Below are 20,770 nucleotides of genomic sequence, written 5' to 3' on the forward strand. Positions count from 1 at the left end.
TTCCAGAGCCAGGAATCAAACCTGGGTTTCCTTCACTGCAGGCAGATATTTACCATCTGAGCCACTAGGTCTGGGAACTTGGACCTTTTATGTGTAGTGACTTTTTAACTCTAGTTTTCATAACCTGGAGGCCAGACTGTTGATTTTGCATGATGTATGTAGTGTCTCATGATTGCAGTTTGCTTTGTTTTATAGTATCTGTACTTGTATTTTTCAAGAGCTATTTTGTAAATAGATGATGTTATTTCTCCATTGAAAACACAAATTTTTTTTTGTAAAAAGCAAAATCACCACTCCTACAAAAAAGGGTAGAACAATATGCAATAAAAAATTAAGTGTGATATAGTCACACCAGTCTGCTATTAACATCAGTCTTCAAGACAGGGAATCAGGGATGAAGTTATCTGATGATAAAAGGTTCAATTCATCAAGAATGATCTTAAATGCTTATACCCCTAATAACAAAATTTCAAAATATATGAAACAAAAATTGACAGAACTAAATGGAGAAACAGATTTGTTTCTACATGTTGCTGGATTTGATTTTTTAAACATTTTTATGTCCATGAACGTGTGGATTGGAAGACTCAATATTATTAGGATGTCAGTCCCTCTCAGATTGATGTATAGATCTAAGACTATTCAATTTAAATTCTAATCAGCTTTTTGTTTGTTGGTTTTTTGAAGACACTGATATGCAAAACCTAAAATTTATGTGTGAATCCAAAGAACCTAGAATATAATCTTTAAAAAGATGAATAAAATTGCAACTCTTACACAAACTGACTGAACCTAACAACTTATTAAAAAGCTTATTATCAACTTATTAAAAAGCTGTAGTAATCAAAGTAGTGAGGTATTGACAAAAGTAGAGAGAAATAGATCAATAGAACTACATAGAGAGAATAAAAATAAACATACATTTTTAAAAGTTAAATGATTTTTGACAAAGCACCAAGATAATTCAATGGAAAAAGAAAAGTCAACAAATAATGCTGTCATATAGGATATTTGTTTGGAAAAAATGAATTTCAACTGCCACATTATGTGATACATAAATGTTAATTTGAAATATATGATGAGACTAAATTAGAAATGTAACACTATAAAACTTATAGGAAAAAATAGGAAGTCATCATGATTTTCTGGTACACAGGGATTTCTTAGAACTCCAGAAGACCTAAGCATAATATAAGATTTATATTTGTAATTTATAAATGTTAAGAACTTGTTTTTTTAGTGAGACACTGATAAAAAAACAAAAATATAAACCACAGACTGGGAGAAAATATCTGAAATATATATATAATGAGAAAAGACTTGTTTCCAAGTCATGTAAAAAACACGGACACAACATCACTATCATCATCATCATTATCATTACCACCATCATTGTCATTCAAATAACCTGATTTTTTAAATGGGCAGAAGATTGGAGGGAAAAACCAGTTTATAAAAGAGTATATGTTAATGATAACTAGACATTTCAAAGTCTCTTCTCTGATCTGCGAATCAAAACCACCATGATATGACACTCCCATTATCTACCAAAATGGTTAAAAATAAAAAGACCAACAGTATTAAGTGTTGACAAGGACGGAAGCAAGAGGAGCTCTCCTACTTTGGTGGTGGCCAGGTGAAATGGTATGCCCACTTTAGAAACAGCTTGCCAGTTTCTTATAAAGTTAAATGTATATCTGTTCTATGACCCAGCAATTCAATCTTAGTTTTTTAAATCAAGAGAAATGAAAACACAATAGATGGTGTTGGTTCTGAGCTCTTTAAGTGAGATTTTCATGAACAAACTCTCTAAAAGGTTAAAGCAGGGGTCCCCAACTTCTGGGATCTAATCCCTGCTGATTTGAGGTGGAGCTGATCTAATAATGATAAAAAATAAAGTACACAATAAACATAATGTACTTGAATCATCCTGAAACCCCTGTCCATGGAGAAATTGTCTTTCACAAAACTGGTCCCTGGTACCAAAAAGGTTGGGACCACTGGAAAACATACTTGCCATTTCCACTTTCTTATTGTTGTTGTTCAGCTGCTAAGTCTTGTCTTACTCTTTGCAATCTGATAGACTGTAGCACACCAGGCTCCTCTGTCCTCCACTATCTCCTAGAGTCTGCTAGGATTCATGTCTGTTGAGTCAGTGATACTATCTAGTCATTACATCCTTTGCCACTCCCTTCTCCTTTTGCCTTCAGTCTTTCCCACATAAGGGTCATTTCCATGCAGTTGGTCAAGGTATGGGAGCTTTACGAACAGTCCTTTCAATGAATGTTCAGGGTTGATTTCGTTTAGGATTGACTGGCTTGATCTTCTTCAGTTCAGTTCAGTCACTCAGTCCTGTCTGACTCTTTGCGACCCCATGAATTGCAGCACGCCAGGCCTCCCTGTCCATCACCAACTCCTGGAGTTCACCCAAACTCATGTCCATCAAGTTGGTGATGCCATCCAGCCATCTCATCCTCTGTCGTCCCCTTCTCCTCCTGCCCCCAATCCCTCCCAGCATCAGGGTCTTTTCCAATGAGTTAACTGTTCGCATGAGGTGGCCAAAATATTGGAATTTCAGTTTCAGCATCAGTCCTTCCAATGAACACCCAGCACTGGTCTCCTTCAGGATGGACTGGTTGGAACTCCTTGCAGTCCAAGGGACTCACAAGAGTCTTCTCCAACACCACAGTTCAAAAGCATCAATTCTTCGGCACTCAGCTTTCTTCACAGTCCAACCCTCACATCCATACATGACCACAGGAAAAACCATAGCCTTGATAAGATGGACATTTGTTGGCAAAGTAATGTCTCTGCTTTTCAATATGCTATCTAGGTTGGTCATAACTTTCCTTCCAAGGAGTAAGCATCTTTCAATTTCATGGCTGCAGTCACAATCTGCAGTGATTTTGGAGCCCCCCAAAAATAAAGTCTGACACTCTTTCCACTGTTTCCCCATCTATTTGCCATGGAGTGATGGGACCAGATGCCATGATCTTCGTTTTCTGAATGTTGAGCTTTAAGCCAACTTTTTCACTCTCCTCTTTCACTTTCCTCAAGAGGCTTTTTAGTTCCTCTTCACTTTCTGCCATAAGGGTGGTGTCATCTGCATATCTGAGGTTATTGATATTTCTCCCGGCAATCTTGATTCCAGCTTGCGCTTCTTCCAGCCCAGCATTTCTCATGATGTACTCTGCATATAAGTTAAGTAAGCAGGGTGACAATATACAGCCTTGATGGACTCCTTTTCCTATTTGGAACCAGTTTGACCAACCTAGACAGCTTATTAAAAAGCAGAGACATTACTTTGCCAACAAAGGTCCACATAGTCAAAGCTATGGTTTTTTCAGTAGTCATGCATGGATGTGAGAATTGGACTATAAAGAAAGCTGAGTGCCAAAGAACTGATGCTTTTGTAATGTGGTGTTGGAGAAGACTCGTGAGAGTCCCTTGGACTGCAAGGAGACCCAACCAGTCCATCCTAAAGGAAATCAGTCCTGCATGTTCATTGGAAGGACTGATGCTGAAACAAACTCCTGTACTGTGGCCACCTCATGCGAAGAACTGTCTCATTTGAAAAGACCCTGATGCTGGGAAAGATTGAAGGCAGGAAGAGAAGGGGACGACAGAGGAGAAGATGGTTGGATGGCATCACCGACTCTATGAACATGAATTTGAGTAAGCTCTGGGAGTTGGTGATAGACAGGGAAGCCTGGTGTGCTGCAGTCCATGGAGTCACAAAGAGCTGGACACAACTGAGTGACTGAACTGAACTGAACTGAATCCGCACCAGGTAGTGCAGTGGTAAAGAATTTGCCTGCTGATGCAGGAGATGTGGGTTCAATCCCTGGGTCAGGAAGATCCCCTGGAAAAGGAACTGGCAATCCACTTCAGTATTCTTGCCTGGGAAATTCCATGGACAGAGAAGCTTGGTGGGCTACGGTCTATGGGATTGCAAAGAGTCAAACAGGACTGAGCACGCAGCACAAAACAAAACAAAACGAAAATAGTCCTGGTCTTGACCTAACTCTTGCTTTGTCGTTTTGTTATCACCTTAACCACCAGCTCTATTGCCTTACTTCTCTCATACATTTCAGTCCCTCTGATTATGGCTTCCTGATTTTTTGGCTTCTTTGGTTGCCTTTGCCTTCATTTTCTTTGAGCTCTGTCTTCTCACCACCATGACGTTTGTCCAGCTTTCCTGTTTGTTAACTAACCCTTTGGCTTGTCCTCTGGATCCTCTCCTTAGAATTACCACTACAGGAAGACATTTTGGCACTGACCCCAGCAGGCTGAGCCCTGTTCTGTTGTTTAGCTTTGATATCAGATCCTGGGCATTCCAAATCTAGCCTTCCTGGTTTATTATAAAATCATGCGGTAGATTTCCTAGAATCTCAAGTTTAAAAGGAATCCTAAAATCAGTAACAGTACAACCTCTGAGTTAAAATTTCTATATTCTTTCTATTATTTTGCCATTCCTTTTAACAGTACATCAAATATTTGATGGCACATTTCATATCTCTAAGTCTCCTCTTTGTAATCTAAATATCCCAGTTTCTTTAGTCATCATTTCCAACTTGAGTAATTTCCCTGAAACTGGCATCATTTTTATTACTTCACCTTTTACAATGATTTATATGATCTGAAGAGAAATCAGAATGAAAAAGTTGGTTTAAAAACACAACGTTCAAAAACTTAAGATCATGGCATCTGGCCCCATCACTTTATGACAAATAAATAGGGAAATAGTGGAAACAGAGACAGACTATTTTCTGGGCTCCAGAATCTCTGCAGATGGTGACTGCAGCCATGAAATTAAAAAATGCTTGCTTCTTGGAAGAAAAGCTATGACAAGCCTCTAGACAGCATATTAAAAAGCAGAGACATTACTTTGCCACCAAAGTCCACATAGTCAAAACTATGGTCTTTTCAGTAGTCACATATGGATATGAGAGTTGGAAAGAAGGCTGAGTGCTGAAGAATTGATGCTTTTGAACTGTGGTGCTGGAGAACTCTTGCAAGTCCCTCGGACTGCAAGGAGATCAAAGTAGTCAATCCTAAAGGAAATCAACCCTGAATATTCATTGGAAGGACAGATGTTGAAGCTGAAGGTCTAATACTCTGGCCACCTGATGTGAAGAGCCGACTCATTGAAACAGACCCTGATGCTGGGAAATATTGAAGGGAAGAGAATGGGACAACAGAGGACAAGATGGTTGGATGCATCATCGACTCAATGGATATGAATTTGAGCAAGCTCCAGGAGATGGTGAAGGACAAGGAAGCCTGGCATGCTGCAGTCCGTGGGGTCACAAAGAGTCGGACACAACTGAGCAACTGAACAACAGCAAATTTTACAATGAAAGGTGGAAAGAACTTATTGTTTTAATGTCTCAATTATGTTCTGACCAGTATGGGCTAGAATAGGGCTTTATATTACTTGCTATTTTCTTTTACCTAACTTTTTCCATGATGATGATCAGGATCTTTTAAAATCCTTATTCTGGAATCAGCATATTTGTTACTTCCTGCTTCAGCTTCAGCCTCATCTCAGATCTGAATCATGAAGCTGGGGTCAGTGTCATGCTACTTCCCATGAAAGTAGACGCCTTCACTAATCTCTCTGCAGCCATGTGCAGATATACAACATTTGCCGAGGATATGTCCAGATATGTTATGTGTGTTGAAGGGTTCTGTGTAATTCTCTTCTGCTTATTGTAACTCCCTCTCATCTCCTATTCACAGAAACCATCTGAATTCCAATAAGGGAGATATTATCAGATGGAAAATCTTGAATCCATGTTGATTTACCCTTTAGCATTATTAACAAATTTCTTTTCACACACAACTGATTGAAACACATCCATGTATCTATCACAGATGAGATTCTTTCATGTGTGAGAATTCCTCTAGGTACTGCTCCATTCACCCTGTGCACATTATGTAGTCATTTACACAGTTACCCGAAGTGTTCCACATCCTCCCCAAATAATTAAAGGAACTCTCTCAAACCCTTGCCAAAATTCTGATTTCATCACATTTATTATACTTTTATTTACAGGCTTTGAAAAAATGAAAGCTAGTTTGGCATAACTTTCTTTCCCCTTTTAAATTCTGATGATTATTGCTCCATTTTTATTTTAAAAGCTTTAGAATCTTAACAAGGTCCATGTCAAGCTCCCCTTTTCATGCTGTTTAGCAATCTACCTCCATTCATCAAGAATAACCCAGAATTAGTGGATTTTTTTCTTTGCAATTGGATTGTGATTTCTAGGTCCTTATTATTAAAAATAGGCTTCCCTGATGGTTCAAATGATAAAGAATCAGCCTGCCAATGGAAAAGATACAAGTTTAATCCCTGGGTCAGGAAGATTCCCTGGAAAAGGAAATGGCAACCCAATCCAGTATTCTTGCCTGCAAAATCCCAAGGACAGAGGAGCCTGGCAGGCTACAGTCCATTGGGTTGCAAAGAGTCGGACACGACTGAGCACAGTTCAGTTCAGTTCAGTAGCTCAGTTGTGTCCGACTCTTTGCGACCCCATGAATCGCAGCATGCCAGGCCTCCCTGTCCATCACCAACTCCCGGAGTTCACTCAGACTCATGTCTATCGAGTCGGTGATGCCATCCAGCCATCTCATCCTCTGTCGTCCCCTTCTCCTCCTGCCCTCAATCCCTCCCAGCATCAGAGTCTTTTGCAATGAGTCAACTCTTCGCATGAGGTGGCCAAAGTACTGGAGTTTCAGCTTCAGCATCATTCCTTCCAAAGGACACCCAGGACTGATCTCCTTCAGAATGGACTGGTTGGATCTCCTTGCAGTCCAAGGGACTCTCAAGAGTCTTCTCCATCACCACAGTTCAAAAGCATCAATTCTTCAGCGCTCAGCTTTCTTCACAGTCCAACTCTCACATCCATACATGACCACTGGAAAAACCATAGCCTTGACTAGACACACTTACATGTTATTAAAATAAAGTTATTGATATTTGAATATTTATCTTGTATCCAGCTATTTTGCCATTCCTGCTTGTTATTGTTGTGGTTTTACTCAAATTCATTTGAGGTTCTAGGGTGTCAAATATCATCAGCAAAAGCAGATAACTTGATCTCATCTTTTTGAAACCAGTTATTTTACATTCTTGTTGCTTTGCATTGTCTAGAACTTCTAAGACAATGTTTAATATTAACAATAGAAGGAACAAAAATTTGGAATTTCTTAGAAATTAAGACTGATGCTACTAGATAATTATTGGATCAAACAGAAATCAAAAGTGAAAAGAAAACCAATCTATCTAGAGAGGAATGAAAAAGATATTCTACCAAAATCTATAGAAATAGCAAACACTGAGTCAGAGGAAAGCATAAACATATATATATATATATATATATATACACACATATATACATATATATATATAATTAGATGACTTAGTTGTTAAAGAAAGAAAGTAATAAAAAAATCAAAAGGGAGAAAAGAACTTAGTATTTATTTTAAGAAATTAGGGAAGAAAAAGAAACTAAGATGAAATTAATTTTTAAAAGAACTTAGTATCTATTTGAAGAATTTAGGAAAGAAACTAAGATAAAATTAATTTTAAAAATTTAAGTAATGACTCTGTTCTTTCTGTCTCCCTCTTATAGGGAGCTTTCTGATTACTTTGGACCCACTTCTCAAGTCTAGGATAATCCACCCCCACCCCCATCTCAAGATCCTTAACTATATCTGCAAATGCATTTTTACCATATACATACCATATTCATAGATTCCAAAGATTAGAACAGGAACTCTTTTTGGGGAGGTGGGGGGTCATTATTTGGCTTACCCCTCAAATTCGGTGCTAAGATTCTCTTTTCCAAAGTGATCAGTTTCCACTAAATGTTTATTAGTTAGGTTTTCTTTACCATTTGTATCTTATCGCCTTTTTTGCTTGTTTGGTGCAATGGCACCAATTTGGTGTCAGGCCAGGTCTCTTTGGGCAGCTTTAATTCTTATTCTCACTAGTACCAAACACTATAAAGCACTCATTTTGCTCTTCAAAATTGTTCTTTTTTCTTTTACATTTGCTTTCTTGCTGACTTTTAATTTCTTTCTTTCCAAGTTTCCAAATTCAAAAAGTACGAATATACATAACAGTCAAACACACACTCAAGAAACTCACTCATGATGACAGATGGCTATTTCAACACAGTAGCTCACAAGTTTCTTTTAATGTCAACAGAAGGAAGTTAAGTGTCCAGTGAACAATCTTGGATATTTAGCATTAGTAATCTAGGATTCTTTTCTCTTCAGAAAACACACAACAAAAACTTATCTGAACAGTCTTATCAGCCCTTCGTCTTTCCCATCACACACTGAGTATCTAAGACAAATTTGCTTTTTAAGGTTACTTTCAATCTGTCCTTCAAAGATGTCTAAGGCTGTAGATGTCTATTTCATGTGCATGAATTAACAGTAATACAGTATAGAGGGCAACAGTGCCAATTCTAGAATCAGACCAACCATAGTCAACCATAGCTCTATGAATTACTGAATTTAGGGAAACTACTTAAGTATTCCAGTTCAGTTTTTCTATTGGCCAGATAACAGTACCTAGCTGGATTAATGTGAATATTAAATAAAACAATTCATGGAAAGCACTCAGTCCAGGATAGTAGTAGTAGTAGTAGTGTTGGTCGCTCAGTCATGTCCAGCTCTTTGTGACCCAGTGGACTATAGCCTGCCAGGTTCCTCTGTCTATGGGATTCTCCAGGCAAGAATACTGGAGTGGATTGTCATTCCCTTCTCCAGAGGATCTTCCTGAGCCAGGGATTGAACCCAGGTCTCCTGCATTGCAAGCAGATTCTTTACCCTCCAAGCTATAAGGAAGATCTTTGTAGCTGGATAGACATGCCATAAATTCTCAACAAATATTGCTTATCAGTTGTTTTTACAAAGGTACCATTAAAAATGTGCCAAACACATCAAACAGGGATTTGTTCCCCAGCTTTGATGAGCCTGAAAAACAGGCACCCTAACTCTGGAAGCAATGGGACCACTTCTGAAAGAAAACTTAGGTTCTTATTCCCCTGCTGCTGCTAAGTCATTTCAGTCATGTCCTACTCTGTGCAACCCCATAGATGGCAGCCCACCAGGCTCCCCCGTCCCTGGGATTCTCCAGGCAAGAACACTGGAGTGGGTTGCCATTTCCTTCTCCAGTGCACGAAAGTGAAAAGTGAAAGTGAAGTCGCTCAGTCGTGTCTGACTCTTATTGACTCCATGGACTGCGGCCCACCAGGCTCCTCCGTCCATGGGATTTTCCAGGCAAGAGTACTGGAGTGGGGTGCCATTGCCTTTTCCGTCTTATTCCCCTAGGCATGTCATTAATGTTGACGTCGTTTATTGACTAAAAAGAAATATGTTGGTTTATGCTATCATTATCCTTACTTAGATCCTGAAGGTCGTAGTATTAGTAGTGTCATTGCTCAGTTGTGTCTGATTCTTTGCAACCCCACGGACTGTAGCTCACCAGGCTCCTCTGTCCACGGGATTCTTCAAGCAAGAATCCTGGAGTGGGTTGCTGTTCTCTTCTCTGAAGGATCTTCCTGACCCAGGGATCGAACCCAGGTGTCCTGCATTGCAAGCAGATTCTTTACTGTCTGAGCTACAGGGAAGATCCTGAAGATATAGTTCTTCAAAAGGAAACAGAAAAAAGAAAGATATAGTCCTCTAGAATTTGTTACCATTAGTCATGTTTCTCCATTCTCTTCCTGATAAAGCTATAAAAACTCTTTTAAGACTCCAAAAGTTCCTTTACTTGTTTGGAGAGCTTGAAAAATTAGGACTACTGTTATTCAGATAAACGCTAGTAGCACTCATGTCTCCTTTGCATGCTTAGCAAGGGTGAAACTGGAAGAGATGTAAAGCAGAATAATTTTCTTAGATCAAAGATGTAGGCACAATTGTAGCACTGCTTGGTTGAAAATTTCTGAGGAAATCAAATGAATTAGTAAATTCAGTTGCTTAAACACAGTAATTTAATAAAATGACAGATTTCTCCTTTCCCAGGATTTCCTTTAATCCTTCTTTATCTACTTAAGTATTATCAGATTCCATAATAGCAAATTATGCCAGACTGGAAAAGAGTGAGCAAATGATTCTTGAGGCATAAAGTCAAAATTTGCATAAGGCACCTACCTGTGGTTTCCTGGATAGCTGTTGAAATCATCATGGTACCCTGATGTTTAAACCTCAATATTTCACTTCAGTGTGGCCAAGCAATTCTGATTGATTCCTTCCCCAAGCCCTTGAGAGTGTGGAGTGATGGTGTGCAGGCTCTTCATGTCACCTTCCCTCCCTCCAAGCTTTATTTAGAAATTCCAGAGGAGGTTTAGTGGTGAAAGGTTGTTCAAGTACTTTCCTCTAATTTTATTCTCTTCAGAGCAATTACTCAAACACTCAGAAAGCCAAAGCAGGTGTCTCACTTCATGTCTGGATCACAGAGCCCTAAATATTTATAGATCTTTGAGAATTCCAAGTCTCAAGTTCAGGTAGGATGCTATTTTTACTTGCTGTTTGAAGACTTACTCGCCAAGGTTAACACTCTAGAAAATAACTTTTTTGACTGTATAATACATTGTAATTGGGAAAATGGATATGGTATAAATAAAATAAAATTACCCATAGTACCACTGTCAATGTTACACTGAGATCTCTTTTCATTGCTCTACGTATATATGCATATAAAGTCACACCCAACTCTTTGAAATCCCATGGACTGTATCTAGCCAAGCTCCTCTGTCCATGGGATTTCCAAGGCAAGAAAACTGGATTGGGTTGCCACTTCCTTCTCCAGGGGATCTTCTCAACCCAGGGATGAACCTATGTCTCCTGCATTGGCAGGAAGATTCCTGACCACTGAGCCTCCAGGGGAGCCTGTATATGCAGATAGACACACAATATTCAGATTTTTATGATGTTTTCAAATTTTACATACAATTCTTATTCTGCTTTTGTTAATCTATTTGGCAGAAACATGGGAGCATGCAAAAAAAATTACAGTAAAAACTGAGGCTGGAAACGTGAGTTGTAACAAATTGTAGGAGGCCTTAAATGCTGTTGTGGAAGTTTGGACTTTGTTCAGTGCTTTAGAAGGTTGACACCTCATGTTCGCTTGGTATTTTCTGCTTATGCCTTTGTGTGTGTGTGTCTGTGTGCACAGTCATGTCTCAAAAAGTTTAACATGACTGAGCACACACACACATACAAAAGAAAAGATGGAAAATATCAAGCTACCACGATGTGCCAATCTCCTAAAGCACTGGGCTGATTCTGTTGGTCCCTGTCAATGCTCTTTTTCATGAGCAAGTCCTTTCCCCTTCACTTTGAATGTCCCTGCCCTTCCTTACAGTGACTTGTCTACATCTTATCCATTGATTCATGGTGCAGCTCAAATAGTATCTTCTTCATGGAGCCATGCTTGAGTCCTTCTGTCTCTCCTGGCCAGAGTCAGTGGTTTTTGCTTCTCAGTTCTATCTTTACCCATGCATCAGTTTTCTTGAGTTATGGCTATTTGAGTACACATCTTATTACTCCTTTTTGATTATGCATCAAAGATTTTTGACATTTTCATCATATCACAATATCCTTTTTGGTCATTACAATTTTTTCTTGGCACATGCTAAAGAATTAACAGCATCCAGTTACACTACTCACTTAACATATGGTGTCCTTATTTGAGTAAAATTGCCCTGATTTGTCTTTTTTATATTCATCAGAGAAATGTTTTTTGTTGGTAGCTTATCTCCAAAGACAGTCTCCAATATTTCCTCTTCCCTCTGTAGATACAGGTTCCCACATATATCAGGACCTGGTTCTACCTCCAACCCTCAACCATGGGCTGGCCTTGTGGACTGACTTTGACCAAGAGAATGGAACAGAAATAATGAGTCTAGGACTTCCAAACCCAGTATCAGAAACCCATACTATAAAGCAAAGGGCCAAGGCTGTCTTTGACCTCCACAGCTAGTTCCCAGCTGACAGTCAACAGTAACTGTCAGGCATATGGGTGAATCACATTGAACATTCCAATCTAATCAGCAACCAACCCAAACCTGTGAAGAGGAAGCAGAACCCAAACCCATGCAGCTAACCCTAGTCAACCCCAGAATCGTTAAACGTAATAAAAGCGTTGTTGTTTTAAACCATAGAGTTTGGGTGTAATGCGTCACACACAACAGATAAACCTAACACTGATTTACAAGTTAAACCATATGAATTGCTGGATTTGACAGGTTTTGACTGGCAAGTTCATATAGTTCAACCTAACATGAATAATGCCTTGATATTGCTCTATTGCTCTCAGCTCTTATTCTAAGCAAGTTATAACACTCTTGTCTCAGAATCCACACAACAAAGAGTAGTTAAAATTTATCACCATAACAGTAAATAATAACAGCATAAATAAAAATAAATATTTTGTATTGATCAAAATTAAGCCATTCTACAGAGAAGTGTGTGTTGTAAATACTAATGCTCTATATACAACATTAAGGAGAAAAACTCCCAAGTTCAGTTTTTTCAAACTTCAGTTCTTTACATACCACCTTCATGATTTATGGCACGTCTTCATACTCATCATAAGATTATCTACATTGTGTTTACTCAGAAAAATCATTTTAATAAAACATTATATCCCTCTCATAACAGATCTATTTAAATCCGTATCAAAGAGACTCAAAGTAATATAATGTTACTGGTCCTCTTTGAAGCTTATATATTTTAATAAACAAATTTATATACCCACAGACTCTGGTTAGATCATCACACACACACAAGTATCACAACACGTATCATCAAACACAGAAGATAAGAGTTCTTTCTTTGCAACAACTGTGAAGAAAACAAGCCTTTCCTTCAGCTCTAATTTCTCTTTTTCAGTATATTTATCACTCTCCAAACCACAACCTGAGACATCCACTTTCTTTCTAGTACCCCAAATATCACTGGTCTACACAATGACTGTTGATCTAGAACCCTCCGCAGTGGACAGCACTTAAGCTCTGGAGATTTCTTGTCTCTTTTTCCAACCTCATTTATCTGGTTCACCAACTCATTGAGTCTTATTCTCAAATGAAGAAAAGTTAATATAAAGAATTCATCTAGACCACTTTGTTCATACTTATGCTTCCAAGGTACAACATATAAGCCCATTATTTTAATTTTTGGCTTACTTCTTTGTATTCTGGTCTTTCCATAAACTATTTGAGGCAACTTATGGGAAAGTGTTTAATAGAATAATAAAACACAAATGTAAGTAAAAGGCACAAAAGCCAGACAAAAATGCAAACTAGTATAGATGTAACCAAGGCGGAAATAGCACTCAAATAAAATAGTCCATAAAATACAACACAGATGCTACAGTTAAGGTATAAATTTGACTAAGTAGCTCTTAGTTGATCAATGAAGAAAGAAAAGTGGGTCTTTTAGTAATCTCCTTAGTCATGATTTAGAAGAAAAATAATTTTTTCAGGTAAATGTTTCCTGCATTATATTCTAAAATTAGTTTTTCATATGGGTCCTTATAATTTGGAGCAAAGAAATATAAAATATAAAAACATTCCCATAACAAATAGAGAAATCATTTCTAGAAGGTGTTTCTAGCAGTTGTTGTTTAGTAGCTAAGTTGTATCTGACTCTTTTGCTACCCCATGGACTGTAGCCCCCCAGGTTCCTCTGCCCATGGGATTTCCCAGGCAGGAAGACTGGAGTGGGTTGCCATTTCCTTTTTAGGAGGATCTTTCCAACCCAGGGATTGAAGCTGCATCTCCTGCATTGGCAGGTGAATTCTTTACAACTGAGCCCCCAGGGACACTTGTTTCTAGCAGTACTTTTTGATTAAAAGTGAGTTCAGACTTCTACTTTTGGCCAAGATAAGAGGTTAGATTTACCATTACAATTGAAAAAAATGACACACCCAGAGAAAATATGATGTTTAGTCATTGGAGAGGAGGTTGCAAAAGACAGTGATATCTGTGAGAGTGGAAACAAACGAATTAAGTCTTCTAATTGCCCAGACTTACTGCCTGGAGAAAGTTTCCAGGCTGTAACTACAGGAGAGAGGAAACCAGGCAGAGCCTAGTGACCTGCTGAAACTAAGGAGAATGACTTGGAAGTTGAGAGAGGCCAGGGTTGGTAGAGTGTGCAGGACAGAGTGCCAGAAAGGAGAGAGCTCTGGAAATCTTCCTCAAGCTGGGCTATGGAGGTTTCCTATATAAGGAAACTACCCAAATCTGGGAGAAGAACCACTCAGTAAGAGCAAGGGGAATGATTGTTGGAATTCCACAGGACAAAGAATAGTTTGTGCTACCTCCAACAAGAGTGGGAAAACTTGTAAGTCACAGGGTATCAGGTAGAGTACTCAGAAGAGTTTTGATTTAGTGATTAAAATTATCCCTTGACTAAAGGTTGCTCCAGTCCCTCATAACAATACTTAAAAACAAAATCCTAAAAAGTGTCAACATTTCTTCAAATAACTTAGCAATCACCTAGGGAAAAAAGCTCAAGAATAGTTATAAGAATGTGAATATATTCAGCACCAAGCAAGGTAAAATTCATAATGTCTTGAATCTAATAAAAATTAAAGATCACAAAAAAGCAGATGACAAATATGACTCATAGTGAGGAGATGAGTCAATCAACAGAAACAGACCCAGAAATGACACATATGATAGAATTAGCAACAAGAACATTAAAAGTTATAATGATATCCTTACATTCAAGAAGGTGAAGGAAATTTGAGCACAATAAGTAAAGGCACAGCAAGTGCTACTAGCCATGAAAATTACAATGTCTATGATTTAAATACACACACACAGAATGTGGTTAATAGTAGATTGAACAATGTAAAATCAAAGGCTAGTAAGATCAAAAACATAGCAATTAAAACTATTCAAAATGCAAAACAAATTTAAAAAAAGAATACAACAAATAGGCAAAACATCAATGACCTATGGGACAATGCCAAACACTTTTGTGTACCTGTATTGGGGTTTATGAAAGGGAAGGGGTGGGTGGTACAGAATAAAATTTTGAAGAAACAATGATTGAATTTTATCCAAATTTAATGAAAACTATTTGACTGTGTGGATCACAATAAACTGTGGAAAATTCTTCAGGAGATGGAAATACCAGACCACCTGACCTGCCTCTTGAAAAACCTATATGCACGTCAGGAAGCAAGAGTTAGAACTGGACATGGAATAACAGACTGGTTCCAAATAGGAAAAGGAGTCCGTCAAGGCTATATATTGTCACCCTGCTTATTTAACTTCTATGCAGAGTACATCATGAGAAACACTGGGCTGGAAGAAGCACAAGCTGGAATCAAGATTGCTGGGAGAAATATCAATAACCTCAGATATGCAGATGACACCACACTTAAGGCAGAAAGTGAAGAGGAACTAAAAAGCCTCTTGATGAAAGTGAAAGAGGAGAGTGAAAAAGTTGGCTTAAAGCTCAACATTCAGAAAACGAAGATCATGGCATCTGATCCCATCACTTCATGGGGAACAGATGGGGAAACAGTGGAAAGAGTGTCAGACTTTATTTTGGGGGGGCTCCAAAATCAAATTAAAAGACGCTTACTCCTTGGAAGGAAAGTTATGACCAACCTAGATAGCATATTCAAAAGCAGACATTACTTTGCCAGCAACGGTCCGTCTAGTCAAGGCTATGGTTTTTCCAGTGGTCATGTATGGATGTGAGAGTTGGACTGTGAAGATAGCTGAGTGCCAAAGAACTGATGCTTTTGAACTGTGGTGTTGGAGAAGACTCTTGAGAGTCCCTTGGACTGCAAGGAGATCTAACCAGTCCATTCTGAAGGAGATCAGCCCTGGGATTTCTTTGGAAGGAATGATGCTAAAGCTGAAACCCCAGTACTTTGGCCACCTCATGTGAAGAGTTGACTCATTGGAAAAGACCCTGATGCTGGGAGGGATTGGGGGCAGGAGGAGAAGGGACGACAGAGGATGAGATGGCTGGATGGCATCACTGACTTGATGGACATGATTTTGAGTGAACTCCGGGAGTTGGTGATGGACAGGGAGGCCTGGCGTGCTGTGATTCATGGGGTTGCAAAGAGTCAGACACGACTGAGCGACTGAAATGAACTGAACTGAACTGAACTGATAAAGTCATAAATCCAAGAATCTGAACAAATCTCAAACACAAAAGAAGCCATAAAGAAAGTGATAAAGGTGTATCATAATCAAATTTCTTAAAGCTACTGTTAAAAATGCCTTAGAAACAACCAAAGATGAAAAAGATGTTACATTAAAAGAATGAAGATAACCAGATTTAGAAGACAGTGAGATATTTCTAAAGAACTAAAAACAAAACAAAACTCCCTATCAAGAATTTTATGCCAATAAAACTATCTTTCAAAATGAAAGACAGAAAAAAAACAGAGACTTTCTCAGCAAAGAATTCATCACCAGCAAACACATATACCCTATGAGGAATATTAACCAGAATTGAAAGAGACACATGTACCCCAATGTTCATCGCAGCACTGTTTATAATAGCCAGGACATGGAAACAACCTAGATGTCCATCAGCAGATGAATGGATAAGAAAGCTGTGGTACATATACACAATGGAGTATTACTCAGCCGTTAAAAAGAATTCATTTGAATCAGTTCTGATGAGATGGATGAAACTGGAGCCGATTATACAGAGTGAAGTAAGCCAGAAAGAAAAACACCAGTACAGTATACTAACACATATATATGGAATTTAGAAAGATGGCAATGACGACCCTGTATGCAAGACAGGAAAAAAGACACAGCTGTGTATAACGGACTTTTGGACTCAGAGGGAGAGGGAGAGGGTGGGATGATTTGGGAGAATGGCATTCTATCATGTATACTATCATGTAAGAATTGAATCACCAGTCTATGTCTGACACAGGATACAGCATGCTTGGGGCTGGTGCATGGGGATGACCCACAGAGATGTTATGAGGAGGGAGGTGGGAGGGGGGTTCATGTTTGGGAACACATGTAAGAATTAAAGATTTTAAAATTAAAAAAATAAAAAACTATTAAAAAAAAAGCATATTAGCAATGCTTGTATATTTGAGAGTGTCAAAGTGAATTTAAACATGTCTTTTCATATGTTTGATATGTAAACAAATAAATATTCCATATTCAAAAAAAGGAAGTTTTTATTTTTTTATTTTATTTTATTTATTTTATTTTTTTATCATCTGTCATTGCTTTTATTTATTTATTTATTTATTTATTTATTTTTGGTACTGATAGTTATTTAACATAGTGGTCGGTGAGTATATTAACAGACATTTATGTAATGATTTTAGTTTACAAAGCATATTTTATATAAAAAGGAAGTTTTTAAACAGAAGGAAAATGATGGCAGAGGAAATTCTGAATCTATGGAAAAGAGTGATGAGTGCTAGAAATGGTAAATAGCTGGTTAAACACAAAATTTTTTAATTTTCAAATATCTTTACAAAATAATTGACTTCACAGTAAAAACAACAACGTCATATTGTGGTGTTCATTACATCTATAGAATAAAAATGTCTTATTAGCACAAAGGCTGGAGGCAGAGATAAAATACATTGTTATAAATTTCTTATAAAAGTGGTGTAATAGTAAACTGTGATAAGTTAAAGCTATAGACCATAAAGCAATGGGCTTCCTTGGTGGCTCAGTGGTAAAGAATACACCTGCTAATGCAGGAGACACAGCTTCAATCCCTGGGTTGGGAAGGTCCCCTGGAGCAGGAAATAGCAACCCACTCCAGTGTTCTTGCCTGGGAAATTCCATGGACAAAGCAGCCTGGTGGGCTACAGTTCCTGGGGTCACAAAGAGTCAGATATGACTTAGCAACTACTAAAAACAAAAGCAAGTAAGCCAACAAGGATAAAATGTAATTGCTAAAAATATAATAACCCAAAAGAAAGCAGAAAAAGAGGAAATATAAAGAACAGATGGGATTATCTTACACCATATAAAAAATTTAACTCAAAATAGACAAAGACATAACCATAAGACTTAAAATTGTAAAACTTCTGGAAGAATACATAGGGGAAATCAACAAAGAACTAGCATCCAGAATAAATATATACACACATATACATATAAATATTATATATATTGAATATATATATATATTGAATTTTACATGCATGCCTGCTAAGTTGCTTTAGTCAAATCAGACTTTTTGTGACCCCATGGACTGTTGCCTGCCAGGCCCCTCTGTCCATGGGATTCTCCAGCAAGAATACTGGAGTGGATTGCCATTTCCTCCTCCAGGGGATGTTTCCAACCTAGGGATCAAATTCCTGTCTCTTCCATCTCCTGCTTTGGCAAGTGAGCTCATTACCACTAGTGTCACCTGGGAGGCCCATATAAATATATATATATATATATAGAGAGAGAGAGAGAGAGAAGGATCAAACCTGTGTCTCCTGAATTAGCAGGCAGATTCTTTATCACTGGGCCACCAAGGAAGCCCATTGCTTTAGGGTAATATATATACATATTCCAAAATATATAAATATATTTTAAAATCTCCCTCAAATCAGTAAAAGACAACCAACCACCAGGAAAACAGCACAGATATTTCACAAAAGGGTCAGCTCCAATGATCCTAAACACAGGGTCCTTAAATATATGATAAGATGTTCAACCTCACTAGTAATCAGGAAAATGCAAATTCAAACCATATGGAAAATCATTTTGAGGTATAAGAAAGGTAAATTTCAAAGTCAGACAACATCACTGATAAGCTGTTTAGTAATGTGAACACTTTTTCACTGCTGTTGGGAGTATAAATTATTTCAACTACTTCAGAAAATAGTTTAGCTTTCCTTACAAATCTGAAAGTGTACATTTCCTGCAATCCAGCAATTTCATTAGAATGTATTAAGTCGCTTGCTCAGTCATGTCCGATTCTTTGCGACCCCGTGGACTGTAGCCCACCAGGCTCCTCCATCCATGGGATTTTCCAGGCAAGAATACTGGAGTGGGTTGCCATTTCCTTCTCCAGGGGATCTTCCCAACCCAGGGATCGAACCCAGGTCTCCCACATTGCAGGCAGATGCTTTAACCTTTGAGCCACCAGGGATATACACTATAGAAGAATTCTTGCACCCTAACTTAAGTCATACACGTAATTCAGGAATATATAAAACAGCGTTTATAGAAACTTTGATCATATTGTAAAAACTGTAAACAGGTCAAATATCCATCAATGGTAGGATATATATATATATATATACATACATACATATATACATATATCCTATATAAATAAGTTGTGGCAAAATCTTATAATAAATAGACATACTAAATATAACAATATGGATTAATTAAACAAAAACATAATTTTGAGTGAAAAATAGTCAGTGTCAATTATACCATTTGAATTATATTTAGGGGCTTCCCAGGTGGTGCTAGTGGTAAAGAAATTGCCTGCCAACGCAGGAGACACAAGAGACAGGAGTTTGATTCCTGGGTTGGAAAGATACCCTGGAGGAGGAAATGGCAACCTACTCCAGTATTCTTGTCTGAAGAATCCCATGGACAGAGGAGCCTGGCAGGCTGCAATCCATGGGGTGACAAAGAGTCTGACTCAACTAAAGCAACTTAGCAGGCATACATGTAAAATTCAAAAGCTGGCAAACAAAACAATGTTCTACTTCAGTTCAGTTCAGTCGCTCAGTCATGTCTGACTCTTTGCGACTCCATGAATTGCAACACGCCAGGCCTCCCTATCCATCACCAGCTCCCAGAATTCACTCAAATTCACGTCCATCGAGTCGGTGATGCCATCCAGCCATCTCATCCTCTGTCGTCCCCTTCTCCTCCTGCCCCCAATCCCTCCCAGCATCAGAGTCTTTTCCAATGAGTCAACTCTTCGCATGAGGTGGCCAAAGTACTGGAGTTTCAGCTTTAGCATGTTCTACTTAGAGTTACCTATATAGGTATAACGGCTTCCTCAATGGCTTAGCAGGTAAAGGATCTTCCTGCAAATGAGGAAACACAGGAGACGCAGGTTTGATCCCTGGGTTAGGAAGATCCCCTGGAGGAAGAATGGCAACCCACTCCTGCATTCTTGCCTGGAAAATCCCATGGACAGAGAAGACTGGTAGGTGGGCTACAATCCATGGGGTCACAGAGTTGGACATGACTGAGTGAGTCAGCATGCATATAGGTATAAAATTTGGGGATTTTATACCCCAAAGAAAGGGAAAGGTTAATGTACAATCCAAGATATTGTTGAATCCTCAGTAACAGAGCTACAATCAATGAGGGGCATCTAAAAGGATTTGAAGAACAATTATGCTCTATCTCTTCTCTTTACTGATACATACGGGTGTCCACTTGCTGCCCTTTAACATGTCCATGTTCATCTGCATTCACTCTTTCTGTGCATACTATATTTTAAAATTTGTTTTAAAATTGCAGATTCCAAGGCTACAAAACAGATATTTCAATTCAATAGGTTAGGATGGCCCCAAGATAAGTAAATATTTGTAAAGTTCCCATGGTGATTTTGATAAAAGTAATACGAGGACCACACTTCAAGTATCTGCTTATTATCACTATGGGTTTGAACACTTCGGTCTTGGAACTGACAAAAAGAGTTACAATATAATTAAAGGAGGTAACTTATAATAAATAAACACACAACTCTTTCAATTCCAGAAATCATGACTTTACTATACAAAAAAAAAAAAAAAAAAAAGAAGCCCTAAACATTTAAAAAA

The sequence above is a fragment of the Budorcas taxicolor genome, chromosome 3 (assembly GCF_023091745.1).
Source record: "Budorcas taxicolor isolate Tak-1 chromosome 3, Takin1.1, whole genome shotgun sequence".
NCBI lineage: Eukaryota > Metazoa > Chordata > Mammalia > Artiodactyla > Bovidae > Budorcas > Budorcas taxicolor.